This window comes from Betta splendens, chromosome 11, assembly GCF_900634795.4.
Source record: "Betta splendens chromosome 11, fBetSpl5.4, whole genome shotgun sequence".
In the NCBI taxonomy this organism is placed as follows: Eukaryota; Metazoa; Chordata; class Actinopteri; order Anabantiformes; family Osphronemidae; genus Betta; species Betta splendens.
In genome coordinates, this window is record NC_040891.2 from 1,077,083 (window position 1) to 1,092,572 (window position 15,490).

Here is a 15,490-nt window from a genome sequence, read left to right on the forward strand (position 1 = left end):
TCAAATATAATATTGTTTTGATACATTAAGTTATATTTAATCAATCAAAGCAAACCTTTACACACTTCCTTAATTTTCAGCATTTCTGTAATTTCAGCAAATCTTTTTTTCAAATTTCTTCTTTTTAAAATTCAACTACTTCAGCTTCTTCTGCAAATATTCAACTGTGTTTAAACAACTCCTAATTCTCTTCAGATACATTCACCTATGCTTTACATGCTTAAGCTATTTTTCAGCTATGTTTTAAATGTTTCAGTTACTTTCATGAAAGCATTCACTGTGCATTTTCTTCTGAAAATGCTTTATCTAGTTCATACGTTTACACAAAGAAATGCATGGTGATGAGTTGTCTGAGGTCCCTTTGTTGTTCCTAAGGATTTCCCGGGCAAATCTGTAGATCAAGAATTAAAAATCACACAGAAACCAATCTGATATCAAATAGCAGCCTTTTATGTCCAGAATATAATAGCACCAGTCTCATGACAGTTGAAAGTTCTAGTACATCTGAACCAGAACTTGTGTCCAAATAAAGTTTCCTGGTTTACGATCCAGAGCTCCTGGGCTACTAGGAGAGTGCATGAAATGTGCCTTGGTAGAAGAAGTCTTGGTTTGGTTACTGAGAAGGCACAGGAGGACCCTGGTGAGATTTTATGTCACCCATCTTTTGATGTTTCACCTAGAGTTCTTAAGCCATATGTGTATTCTTTATGTTAAATTCACAGTTATGTTGTGATAGGAAACAATGTCCTGTGGAATAGACCAGAGTTCTGTGTATTCCTATGTATTGGTTTCAGTCGCTGAAATGGAGTGAATCTCAGGCATGGTGTTAAGTTACCTAGGTGCAGACCTGGATTGCTACAAATAATATTCTTTTCTCATAGTTCTAATACAGCCACTGCTGTTTTCTAAATATACATACATATATATGGGTCATACAGTATGTGTGTCACAACCTGGGCTTTTATTTTGCCGTTTCCTATTTTATTTTCTTGACACTTCCGGTTTTGTTTTTGTCACGTTTAGGTTCTGCTTTCTGCCATGGACTTTGGTTTTTAGCCATGTTAAATCTAGTTCCTGTTTTACTTTTGTCACTTACTGTCCTGCCATATGCATTCAGTTCTTGCTTTACTCTCGGTCTCATTACTCATCAACTGTAGTCAATCCATAATCAAGTCATGCATTTAAGCCTCAGTTCTCATTACATTCTCTGCCAGATTGTTAGCTCACGTTACATGTGTCTACTCTCAAGCATTCATCCTAGTAAGTCTTTTTGTGTACTGTTTTTGGATCTTGTTTTTGACCGTGTCTTGCCTGCTCCCTGTCGGTACTGTTTCAGACTCTGCCTAGTGATTGTGAACCAAGCCTGAAGGTTGACTGATTTGAGAGATAAACTGTTTTTTGACCTGCTGGATACTGTACTACTGTAAAGTGACACAGTGTTTATCTGGTAGTCAGATGATCAGAATCGCATCCTGTAAAGTTAAAGCTAACTAACATTATAGGCAAAGACATATCAATCCACAGTGAAAGGGTCTCCGGTTGTGGTGGAAATTTCCCAAAACCAAGCAGATGAGAGAGTTGTCTAAAAAATAAAATAAAAATATAAATAAAATTTATAAATAATAATAATTTATAAAATAAATTTTTTTTTATAAAAATAAAGAAAAAGAAAAATAATGGGAAAAGCAAATCTAAAACATGGATGTTGATCATGCACATGCACAAAGGTACGCAGCATTTGAAATGCCACTTACCTTTATGGAAAGACCCTATCTTCCAGGCAATAAGCAACTTGCTACTGTGTGACTCTGGCATCTGAAAAGAAAGCTGTTAAGAGACGAGACGTACAAAGAACAGTTTGTAAGGTTCACAAATGTAGTGATTGAAAGGAAAGTTTCAGAAGAGGTCCATAATGAAGGAAATTACGGAGAGAACTGGCATATTCCTCCTCACAGAGTTTATATTGAAAAAAAAAACAGGGAAACTTTGTGTTGTTATTGATTGCTCTGCTAAAAACAAGGGACACAAGCTGATGATTCAGCATATGCACTGGTGTGTGATGTGGAGTAGATTTTTCACCAGTTCTGTGTGCATAAGCTGCACAGAGATTATCTATGTTTTCTTTGGTAGAAAAATGGCACGAAGGAGCATCTTTAGGGTGCAACACCATCACCTGGATGTGCCAAATATAGACTGAATCATCTTGAAAGGGAGAATGAAAGCATTACTTCTATGTTTATAATAGTGTCACAAGCATAGCAAGTGTGAACAAAGCCATTCAGCTTGCAAAGGAAGCAAAGAAAGTGTGGATTGAAGGTGGACTGAGACTACATACATTTGTATCGAATAACAGAATGGTGCTTGAAAGCAAAGCTCTATTTGAACGTGTAATTGAATCGAAGACCCCGGAGCTCCCCTCCTCACACTCAACAAGAGAAAAAGCTGCTTAAAGGAAAGAATATTATAACACATTGCTACATCCCTACTGACTTTGAAAAATGTGGTGAAAAGAGAGCCTGCATGTTTTTGGTCTGTGCTCATATCTGAGACAAGTAAATGAAGAAGGCATGGTACGTTGTTTATTTGTTCTTGGGAAGTCCGGGGGCAATGACCATTAAGGTCACAACCATCACTAGGTTGGAGTAAATGGCTGCTGTCGACTCAGTTACAGCAAGTAATATACTAAGGGAGGAGCTTGACTTCAATGACATATATGAATATTTCTGGACTGAATCAAGGGTGGTTTAGGGTACAGTATATTAGCAACCAAGCATGTCGCTTTCACACATTTGTGTCTAATCGGATTCAGACGATACTGTTACCAGCACGGGTCAAACCTGGCTTAACTTGTACTTTAAAACACGCTCACTGAGCAGAAAAACAAGCTACACTGGCCTACAAACTGAACTGTAAGGAAGGACCCAAATGCACGACCTGCAGACAGGACTGACAATAAATGATTTAATGAATAAACATACTGTACAGACAGAGGACAATACAAACTAAGGATGGTGCGTATGCAGAATAAGCCAGAAATTAACAATGCAAAACCAAGACATATAACTCACTGAATAACTAAAGATCACTGCAGAGCAGGAAACTAAATGACCATACAAAAACACAGAACATGCAAACAACAGTACCTAACACACTCACAGTGAACGAACACAAACCTAGACAGAGAGTGCACGATGGCACGATAACATGTAATGCACCAACAACGACTGTGCACAAACTGAGAGCTTGAATACAAGACAGGTGAACTAAATCAACTAATTACAGGAAACACAAGACAGAACAATTACACAAAACCAAAGGGTGAAACCAGGCTGCCCCTGGTGGCGTGGAAGCCGAGTCATAAGAGATACAGCTCCACACAACTCCTCCGCAGCAGAGGTACGTGCCAAATGACGACAGTCAGGCAGATCTGGCCTCAAGAGGTTTAAGTGTGAATAAGGTTATTTATTCAAATTGACCTACAGGTCCTCGCTTTCTATAGAATAAAGTGATTCCTCCAGCTGCAAAAGTGAGCACAAAACTTCCAGTTGGTAATCGTGAAGCCTAGGAGGTTCACACTTTCAATGTACAAACCACGAAATAAGTCAGCCTCTCAAAACTCCTGTCAAGATTCTCTGCGCAGCGGTAGGGTTTTCATGGACTCAGTTCCCCCTTGTTTCCTGACTCCACCATCAACCTCCGTGCTGGCGCCGGCGAGGGACACGAGATCTGAAAGGAGCTGAAGGCTCAGAGTGTCCCAGACCTTGTACAACCACCCTCAGACTCTGCCCAGACCATCTCCTTCGTTTTCCCTGCATTGATCAGGAGGTGGTTCCGCTGGCACCAGTCCACAAAGTTCTGAGTGAGTCCCCTGTACTCTGCATTGTCATCATCGGTGATCAGTCCGACAATCGCAGAGTCATCGGAAAACTTCTGCAGAGCACAGCTGTCCGTGTTTTGTCTGAAGTCCGACGTATAGAGGGTGTAGAGAAAAGTGGCCAGTACAGGGCCCTGTGGGGCCCCCCACACTGCAGGTCAGAGTGTCAGACACACAGTCTCTGGCTCTCACAAACTGAGGCCCTGTTTGAAACAGCAGCAAACAGCAAAACACTATGTATTTCTTGCAAAAGCCTGTAACATGCTCAAAATCTTTAGTTCATCTCTCAAAACTAAGTCTTTATGTCACTGAACACGTCAGTGCCATCAGAATGTCAAGTCCTCTGTCATTGTCTACGAACAAGACAGTCATCTCATGTTGTCAATATAACTGTGTACTTTGGAGGGAGGTTCTGATGTAAACTATGGCTACAGTTTTGATGACAATTACTGTAAAATGTAAGTTACACCTTTTTGTTTCATTGCAAGAGACTGGACAATGGCAGCCAGGAGGGTCATTTGTTTATGTGGCTGGTGATCATAAACTTTCCATCCTGATCCCTGATGATGTTGGAGTGATGAAAACTCACATTGTCCCAAACTATTTGACAGGTGATCTCCACTCTGACCCCTCTCTTCTTCAGGGATGAGATCTCTGTAGAGAGTTTCTAGAAAGGTGATAAAATGCTCTTTGTTGTATGGACCAATTATGGGAATATGTGTAAGCACACCATTGTAGGACATTGTCAGACATAGAACATTGTGTTGTGCTCCAGCCATATATATATAATATATATATACCACTCTATTCTCACCCTCCGCGGGTGGTCTCATCCACTTTTCCAAGCTCGGGTCCTCTACCAGAGGCCAGGGAGCTTGAGGGTTCTGCGCAGTATCCTTGCTGTTCCTAGGGCTGAACTTTTCTGGACTGAGATTTCGGTTGTTTTTCCAGGGATCTGTTGTAGCCACTCCTCCAGTTTGGGGGTCACTGCCCCTAGTGCTCCGATTGTCAGGTTCCTGTACTCACATCCTGTTTTATTGTGTAGCAGTTCCGGTTTCCAGTCTCATCTCATTAGCTCCAGTCTTACTTCCGGTTTTCGTTACTCACACCTGTCTAGAATCAGTAATCACTCACCTGTGTATTTAACCACCACCAGGTCCCATAGCCCGTTGCCAGATCGTTGTATGCCAGTCATCACTTTCCAGCGTTTCACCATCCTGCCTACTCGTCTCGTGATCCTGTTTCATGTTTCTGACCTCCGATTCCTGTCTGCTCCTGAATGGTACTGTCGCTTGGAAAGGACCTTTAATACCGACCTGATCGCCCGACCTCGAGATAGCCTGCTGCTTACTGGTACTGTAGCCTTGTCGATCCTGTTGCCAAACCCTTGCCTGTCCTTGGACCTGTTTCTGCCTGCTTCCTTTGTACTGCAACCTGAGATACATTGTGTGTGACCTGGACCGTCTGTTATAAGAAGAACTGCATTAAATCCTTAAATTTTACCCTCTGTCTGACGTCTCGGTGCTGTGCATGTGGGTCCGATCTCTGCCTAAACCCTGACACGATCACAACAGGCACCACTGTGGCCTTCACCTTCCAGGCCTTCTCCAGTTCTTCTCTGAGCCCTTGGTATTTCTCTAGTTTCTCATGCTCCTTTTTCCTGATGTTGCCATCGCTTGGTATTGCCACATCCACCACCACGGCTTTCCTCTGCTCTTTGTCAACCACCACAATGTCTGGTTGGTTCGCCATTACCATTCTGTCTGTCTGTATCTGGAAGTCCCACAGGATCTTGGCTCGCTCGTTCTTTACCACTTTGGGAGGTGTTTCCCACTTTGACCTTGGGGTTTCCAGTCCATACTCCGCGCAGATGTTTCTGTATACTATGCCAGCCACTTGGTTATGGCGTTCCATGTATGCTTTCCCTGCCAGCATCTTACACCCTGTAGTTATGTGCTGGACCATCTCAGGGGCCTCTTTGTACAGCCTACACCTTTGTGTAGTAGATCTGGGCCTCTATGGCTCTGGTGCTCAGGGCCTGCTCCTGTGTAGCCAGGATGAGTGCCTCTGTGCTGTCCTTCAGCCTGGCCCTTTCAAGCCATTGGTAGGATTTGTTGAGATCAGCCACTTCAGTTATGTTCCGGTGGGACATCTCTTGTAAGGGCTTGTCCTCCCATGATGGTCCCTCTTCCAGCATCTTATCCTCTGTTCTCAGGCAGTGAATGTCTCTGCCTGAGACATTCACTCAGCACGTCATCTGTCGGAGCCTTATCCTTGATGTACTTATGGATCTTGGATGTTTTATCCTGGATAGTGGCTCTCACGCTCACTAGTCCTCGGCCTCCTTCCTTGAGGCTAGCGTACAGTCTCAGGGTGCTGGATTTGGGGTGGAACCCTCCAATTATGGTGAGGAGCTTTCGTGTCTTAAAATCTGTGGTCTGTGTCTCTTCCTTTGGCCACCTTATTATTCCCGCAGGGTATCTGATCACTGGCAGGGCGTAGCTGTTTATTGCCCGGGATTTGTTCTTGCCATTGAGCTGGCTTCTTTGGACTTGCCTTACTCGTTGGAGGTATTTGGCTGTTGCCGCATTCCTTGTTGCCTGTTCAAGGTTGCCGTTCGCCTGTGGTATTCCAAGGTACTTCTAACTGTCCTCAATGTCTGCTATTGTTCCTTCTGGGAGTGAGACCCCTTCTGTGTGGATAACCTTGCCTTTCTTTGTCACCATCCTCCCACATTTCTCGAGTCCGAATGACATCCCAATGTCCGAGCTGTAGATCCTTGTGGTGTGGATCAGCGAGTCGATGTCTCACACACTCTTGGCGTACAGCTTGATGTCATCAATGTAGAGGAGGTGACTTATGGTGGCCCCCGTTCCAGAGTCAGTATCCATAGCCAGTCTTGTTTATTATTTGGCTGAGGGGGTTCAGACCTATGCAGAACAGCAGTGCGGACAGTGCATCTCCTTGGTATATGCCACATTTGATGGATACTTGGGCAAGTAGCTTCCCATTGGCTTCAACGGTGGTTCTCCACAACCTCATCGAGTTTGCAATGAAGGCCCTTAGAGTTCTGTTGATGTTGTACAGCTCCAAGCATTCAGTGATCCATGTGTGTGGCATTGAGTCATAGGCTTTCTTGTAGTCGAATCAGGATGTGCACAGGATGGTGTGTTGCCCCCTTCAGTCTTGGGCAACTGTTCTGTCAACCAGGAGTTGGTGTTCGGCTCCTCTGGTAAATATGTTGCTGTTTCAGGTTGCCGAGTGCCCAGACTGTCAATCTACCCGGACCAGTTTAAAGGAAAAGACACTATACAGCCCAATACAAGTAAGTACCAGTTAATACTTCTAACCTAAATTTATTTTAAAGTTTAAATACTAAATAAGAAAATAAAGGAGCCTTTTGAGCTGGTTGGAATGGAATGGAATGGAATGGAATGGAATGGAATGGAATGGAATGATTATTTCACAAAGTGGGCAGTAGCCTACCCTCTGAAAGTAAGTCAGCAGAGGTGACCACTTGTGTTCTTGATTTTGTATACAAATTTGGTGTACCTCAACGACTACTAACAGACCAGGGAACCGAATTTAAAAAACAGGTAAAACTATACTTTCACCATTGCATGGGTCAACTGAATTGCAAACACTAATACTAATTCCCAAAGTCAATTCAAGAACAATTCCAGACTATGCGCAGCTCTGGGCATTCAGAGAAGCTTCTGTGCTCCCTATAACCCTCAAACAAATGGATTCGTAGAAAAACTAAACAGCACCATCCAAGGGTATGTGAAATACTTTTACTGACATAGAAAAAAGTAGACAAATGACTTCAGTAACTTTTTTTTGTAATGACACTGTTCGGGTCCCTTAACAAGCTTGCCAGACACAACCTCAAGATTTGGGACCAACATTTGCAGAGCACAATGTTTGCATTAAGGACCAAGAGACCGCTAACAACACAACACAGTTCCTATTATTTAATGTTTGGCAGGGAAGCAAGATATCCATCGGAAGTTGCAGAGGAGTATGAGGTAAGAAGCTCAATTTGTCTGTTGTCCAGAAGCTCTAACTTGGTTAATGGAGCCCAAACCAGAAAAGTTAGTTTCAATATGTTTTACTGTTGCAGGTGACCACAGAAACGGTTGAGTGCTTGGTGCAGGAGGAGCGACTGTTTCAAGGGCTGCTCTCTCAAGGCTTAACCTGTAAAATGTTAAAAAATCACAGGACAAAATTGTCAAGAGGAAACTGGTCACAGGTTTTGAAGACCTCCAACCAAGGTTGGGGATATGGTCCTGAAGAAAATCATTAGACAAGAACAGCGCAAAGGTGGCAATATGGAGAGCGACATGCTGGGTCCTTTCAAAATAACAGCGATAAAAGGGAAAGTAGTCCGGCTCTGTACAAACACATTCGAATGCATCGCGAATGTGGACCAGATAGATAACTTTACAGAGCCATAAGAAAGAATCCCAGCAAAATTGGGGAAAAATTGACTTCACACTGCCCCTCTGCACAACTGCCCAGGCAAAACAACATGTCACCACCCACCCCACCCCCCCCCCCACCACCCACACCCACACCACCCACCGCGCGACCACCCCCGACCACCCGTTCAACCTGCTGGCAATAGCCCAGACGTGCACCCTAACCTGTCACCAGCACAAACCGGAACCATTGACAGTAAGTTTATCTACATTTTAATGTAGATACATATGTTACAAAAATATTAGTGTTCTACTAACAGAATATATGTTGCAAATGCAATACATTTCCAGTGGTGAAAAAACTGACATTCCAACAAGCTGAGAACCTATATAAATTTCACAGAGGATCTCCGTAGCCTGGCACCACATAATGAATTGGAGATTGAGGTAAGTAAGGTTGGACCTTGACCTTTTTAAATTACAATGTACCTTTTTAATTTACTTTTTTATTAATGTGAGTTTGTTTCCTAGATTGTCAATGCTTACCTTTGGCTGGTGGCCCAGACAAGACAGAAAGTGAAGGTCATTCTTCATTCAAATGACTGCAATTTGGAACTACACATCAACAGAAATGAGGAAGGTAAGGACTGTAGTTATTGTCAAAGGTTGTTCTGATAGAGGTTACACTTTGCTACAATGAAATGAATAAAATACTGAATAAAAACAGCTGACGGGGCACGTGATCAGAAAAGTAAAGCGAGAACTAAAAACCAGAAGAACTAAAAGAGGAAATGTCAAAATAAACACAGGAAATGGAAAACAAAAGTCCAGACTGTGACAACATCCTAATTGGGGCTGTCTGCAAGAACAGACACTGGACTCTCGTGGTAAGTAATGTATTTTAATGCAGTTCAGTCAAAATTTTTGCTGTTAAGACATGTCCATTTTAGACATAATCTAATAAAAGGCCATATATCAAAGTCAAGGCCAAGCTGTCACGTCCGGGCTTGTCACCCGCCCTTCACACTGAAAGGACTTCCTGTTTTATTTTGTATACTTCCTGTGTCTCTGTTCAGTCCCCGGATCACTCAGCACACCTGTTAGCAGTTTACTAATCAACACCGGTATATAGCATTCACCCCTCACAGACTCCAGTTGCCAGATTGTTGCGTGAGATCACCACTTTCCAGCGTTCCTAGTTTAGCCTTGATGTGTATCGTGTTTCTCGTTCTGACATCCGACTCTGAGCCTGCCTGATCCTTGTCTGTCTTGATTGTTTCTACTGCCTGTTGCCGACCATTGCCTGCCCGACCACGATTCAACGCCTGACGTATGGTATTGTACTCACCTCTCGTATCTGACCTGTGTCTGCCCCTGACTACGCCTCTGCCTGATCCCGTTTAACCTGCTTGATCTCCTGTGTATGACCCTGCCTGGATTTGACTCTGCATATTGGAATAAACGACACTCTTTAACACCAGAAAACATTGTGCTGTGCATGTGGGTCCGTCATCTACGCCGACCTGACAGAACAATCTGGCCAGAAATGGACCCAGCCAGCATCGAGAACCTCCGCGCTGCGCTCGCCGCCCAGGAGCAACGGCTCAGCGAGCAGGAGGAAAGGACCAACTCCGCGCTCCAGAATCTGGCGGAGTGCGCCCGCCGTCAGGAGAACGCAGTGGCGGGACTCGTGGAGGCGGTGGGTCGCCTCGCGTCAGGAAACTCCGATGGCACCGCGCCGATCCAGGTTTCAGCGACCGCAGCGGCAAGTGCACCCGCGGCGACTCCGCCGACTCTCCCTCCGGCACCCGACGCACGCCTCGGTGCGCCAACCCGTTTTTCCGGTGAGTCGGGCGACTGCCGGGCATTTCTCACACACACAGATCCACTATGAACTACACGCTCCCGCGTTTCCCACCGAGAGAGCTAAGGTGGCGTACGCGGTTTCGCACCTGACCGGGGAAGCGGAGGCGTGGGCAACGGCAGAATGGCAGAACGGTTCAACCTGCATGTCGTCTTTTAGAGCTTTTTCAACGGCGTTGAAGCAGATCTTCCAGGAGATCACGCCTGGAAGGGAAGCGGCGCAGAGACTCGTGAACATTCGACAAGGAGGGAGGACCACGGCCAAGTACGCGATCGAGTTTAGGACCCTGGCGGCGGAGGCCGGGTGGGACGCAACCGCCTTGGGCGACGTGTTCATCCGCGGCCTCTCACGGCGCGTGAAGGACTGTCTAGCGGCTCGGGATCTGCCGAGCGACCTGAATGCATTGATATCGCTGGCCATCCAGATCGACCGACGACTGGGAAGCAGCGAACGAGAGCACCGTGGAAAGGCGGAAGTCTCCACCAGAGGTCAGTGTTTCACCGACGGAGGTTCCCCCTCGCGGGGCTCAGGTACGCCGCCACCACCAGAAGAACCCATGCAGCTGGGACGCGCGCGTCTCACTGAGTCAGAGAAACGACGCCGCCGTTCCCAGGGGTTATGTTTGTATTGTGGACAGCACGGACATTTTGCCAATAAGTGTCCGCTAAAAGATCTGGCTCACCACGAGCACGGAGGATCGTGGTGAGCCGAACCATGTTTGGTAGCGCCTCCGCCCGTTCACTGCCTACAGTCACGCTCTCGTCCAGCTCTCATTCCCTCCAGCAGGCGGTCCTCATCGATTCAGGGGCCAATGCCAGCCTGATGGACGCCAGGTTGGTGGAGAGGATGGGCGTCGCCATCTCCCCGCTCGCGGCGCCGGTGGAAACCACAGCACTGGACGGCCGCAAACTATGGAAGGTGACCCACCACACAGAGGCCGTCACCATGGAGTTTGCAGACGGCCACACGGAACGCATCCACTTCTTGGTGGTGGAGGCATGCTACCACCCGGTGGTGTTGGGCCACGTGGTTGCGCCGGCACAACCCCAGGCTGGACTGGAGAAGCGGGAGGTAAGCGAGTGGGACATGGACTGTAAGCACTTGTTTTCAGCCCTTGGTGAAGACGGAGGAGCCACCGACCGGGACTGGTCAGGAAAAAGTGGACCTGACCGGAGTGCCGGCCTGCTACCATGACCTCGCCGCGGTATTCAGTAAGTCCAAGGCCATGTCCCTGCCACCCCACAGGACCCACGACTGTGCCATTAACCTACGGCCCGGCTCCAACCCCCCCAAGGGGAGACTGTTCCAGCTGGCTCCAGCCGAAAGGCAGGCGATGAAGGAGTATCTGGACTCAGCATTGGCTACAGGCATCATCCGGCCATCCTCCTCCCCAGCGGGGGCCGGGTTTTTCTTCGTGGGAAAAAAGGATGGCACACTCCGACCATGCATAGACTATCGAGGCCTCAATGACATTACCATTCGGGACTCGTACCCTCTTCCCCTCCTCCACTCTGCGTTTGAGTTACTGTCGGGAGCCAAGTGGTTCACAAAATTGGATCTACGGAACGCATACCACTTGGTTCGCATCAGAGAAGGGGACGAGTGGAAGACAGCATTCAACACCCCGAACGGCCACTATGAGTACCTGGTGATGCCGTTCGGCCTCACCAACGCCCCCGCCGTCTTCCAGTCATTTGTTAACGAAGTGTTGGGCCAAATGATTAACAGATTTGCATTTGTGTATCTTGACGATATCTTGATTTTTTCTAGTACTGAGGAGGAACACCAGGGTCACGTCCGCCAGGTCCTCAAGAAACTTTTGGAACATCGGCTCTTCGTAAAAGCCGAAAAGTGTGAGTTTCACGTCAGCACCGTGTCATTTCTGGGTTTCATCGTGTCACAGGGCCGGATCCAAATGGACCCGGCTAAAACCAAGGCGGTAGAAGATTGGCCGACGCCTCAATGTCAATGTCCAGGAGGCCACCCAGGGCCTTCCCAGGCCTCCTGCATGTCCTCCCAACCGTCTGTTTGTTCCCCCAGGTCTTAGAGGGGAGGTGATCCATTGGGCCCACGCGTCTGCCATCAGCTGCCACCCCGGGGCACCCCGCACCACGTTCAGGGTGGGCAAACGGTTTTGGTGGCCATCCATGAAATCGGACGTCCGGGAGTACGTGGAGAGAGTTCTGCTCACTTCTGGGGGCAGAGGTCAGCCTCTCCTCCGGATACCACCCAGAGACCAACGGCCAGACGGAGAGGGCCAACCAACAGTTGGAGGTGGGAGTACGATTGTTGGCATCGAAGAGCCCCGGGACGTGGTCCCGGAAGTTGATATGGGTCGAGTTCGCCCACAACACCCTGCCTTGCGCCTCCACGGGTTTGACACCTTTCCAGTGTGCTTATGGCTTCCAGCCCCCTATGTTTCCGTCCTTAGAAAAGGAGGTCCACGTCCCCTCGGCCCATGCTTTGTTACGGCGGTGTCGACAGACGTGGCTCAGAGCCCGGAGGACGATGCTCCAGGCCCAGGCCCGCTACAAGGAGGCAGCAGACCGCAAGAGGTCCCCGGGACCCACGTATGAAGTGGGCGACCAGGTCTGGCTGTCCACGAAGGACCTGCGGCTCTCGGGATCTCCACGTAAGTTGACTCCACGGTTCATCGGTCCGTATAGCATCGCTCAAGTGATTAACCCCGTGGCCGTGAGACTCTCGTTGCCCAGGTCCATGAAAGTGCATCCTACCTTCCACGTCAGCCGGCTCAAGCCCCACCGCTCCTGTCCTCTGGTCCCTCCGTCCCAGCCTCCACCTCCGCCCCGGGTGGTGGACGGCCACCCGGTGTACTCGGTGCTGGACCTTCTCGACTGCAGGCGCCGGGGCCGCGGGTTCCAATACCTGGTCGACTGGCGACCTGGCGACGGGGACAGCGCCAGGATCCGGTCCCTCCTCCTGATCCACCCTCCGCCCGCCCTGGTCGGGGGGGGGGGGGGGGCTCCCCGTGGGCGCCGTGGTAGACGCCCTGGGAGGGGGGGTACTGTCACATCCGGGCTTGTCACCCGCCCTTCACACTGAAAGGACTTCCTGTTTTATTTTGTATACTTCCTGTGTCTCTGTTCAGTCCCCGGATCACTCAGCACACCTGTTAGCAGTTTACTAATCAACACCGGTATATAGCATTCACCCCTCACAGACTCCAGTTGCCAGATTGTTGCGTGAGATCACCACTTTCCAGCGTTCCTAGTTTAGCCTTGATGTGTATCGTGTTTCTCGTTCTGACATCCGACTCTGAGCCTGCCTGATCCTTGTCTGTCTTGATTGTTTCTACTGCCTGTTGCCGACCATTGCCTGCCCGACCACGATTCAACGCCTGACGTATGGTATTGTACTCACCTCTCGTATCTGACCTGTGTCTGCCCCTGACTACGCCTCTGCCTGATCCCGTTTAACCTGCTTGATCTCCTGTGTATGACCCTGCCTGGATTTGACTCTGCATATTGGAATAAACGACACTCTTTAACACCAGAAAACCTCGTATTGTGCTCTGCCTGTCGGTCCGTCATCTACGCCGACCTGACACAAGCTGTGTTTGTTGATCCCTTTGGAGTCACAGCAATACAAATAAAACACTGCAGAGACAAAACAAGGTAAGACTAATTATTTTATCTCTTAATAACTTCTGACATTGTAAAAGAAATAAACTCTGTGTAAAACAATAATGTTTTAGGGCCTTTTTACGAAAAAAAAACCCCTCCAAATATCAAGATAGACATGTCACACCGCCTCCCATCCCCGTCAGCAAGACTCAACATCGTGTAGAGTGTTTGTGAGCAAAGTAAGATAATGAGCTTGTCTATATGCTCTTTTGAAAACTGGAATGTGACTGCAGTGACGTTTGAATTTAAGATTGTAGAGCAATTGCTGTTGGGTCAGCAGATTGACTTTGAGGTCAATTAATATGCCCTTTATCAGCTGCGACTGGAAATGGCTCAGGTAGGAAGTCTGTATAAGTGCTGTATGTAATACTTACTCAAATTGTTGGTTTAGCTTGAGCTACTCTTACTTTACTTATAATTGCTTACTATTACTTACTATGTTTAAATAACCTCATAGATCTCTGCAATTCCTGTGGGGAAAGACACACCTCTGTCCAGCCTGCACAGAATAAAATTCACATCTTTGAAAGAAAACTAAAATCTGCACTGCTATTGTCTGAATAAAATCTATTTTAGTTCTTGCACACTCTCAGTAGTGGCGGCCTTATGGCTCCATTCATTACAAATGGATGTGAATCCATTAGACTGTTGCCCCCGCGACCCACCCCCAGAAAAGCGATTGAAAATGGATGGATGGACATATAAATACAGTTTTGTGCCAAAATGAACAAATAGGATATATCCTGTAACTGTTTTATGGTTGAGAATTTATTTACAAACACAGCAATTCCAGTATTCAGTTGTTGCTTTCTTAAGTGTGTTTTTATCAATTAGTAAGCACTGTGCATGAAACCACCTGCAACAGCCAACACACTGTATCTGTAAAAGGGCACATGAATGACCATTTTATATCACCTGAATGAAATCGTTATTTGTTCTCAAACCATTTCCCATGTCTGGAGTTTGTTTTATCAAAGTTATTGCCGTCTTTGTTCTTGCACATTGTAATATTTAGTTTTGAACACTAAAATGTAAATACAAAATGTATATAACCAAATATTCAGGATTAGATTGAATGCAATTATTCTCTTTTCACAATACAGACGTAAACCAATGAAAAAGAAAGTTACACACTACACTGTTTGTAGTGCAGTACTTATTGGTTTTGTGCTTGACTGTAACGGCCATATTACAGCATAACATTGTACTACTAAAATCCTAAACTATACAGTAAAAGTACACAGATCTTTGTGGGGCGATAGTACACCTCTAGCAGAACAAGGGGAAAGTGGTCTGGGCCTGGAACTATGCACCAAAGTCTAGTTATTAATCATCAAAGTTGACTATACGGCCCATACAGTATTACAGTATGACCTGGTAGATTTGAATACTAATAAATCCTAAACCATACAGTAAAAATACACAGATCTTTGTGTGGTGATAGTACACTTCTAGTAGAACAAGGGGAAAGTGGTCTAAGCTTGGAACTATGCACCAAAGTCAAGTTATTAATTATAAAAGTTTTACAGTATGACATGGTAGTTTTAAATACTAATAAATGCTTAATTTTACAGTAAAAGTACACAGATCCTCATTAGGCGACAGTTTTTCTATATATGCAATATTTTGTTTTGTAGTTTTCCATATTTTGAACAGACCAGACGTGTTGCTATGAAAAGAGGAAGTC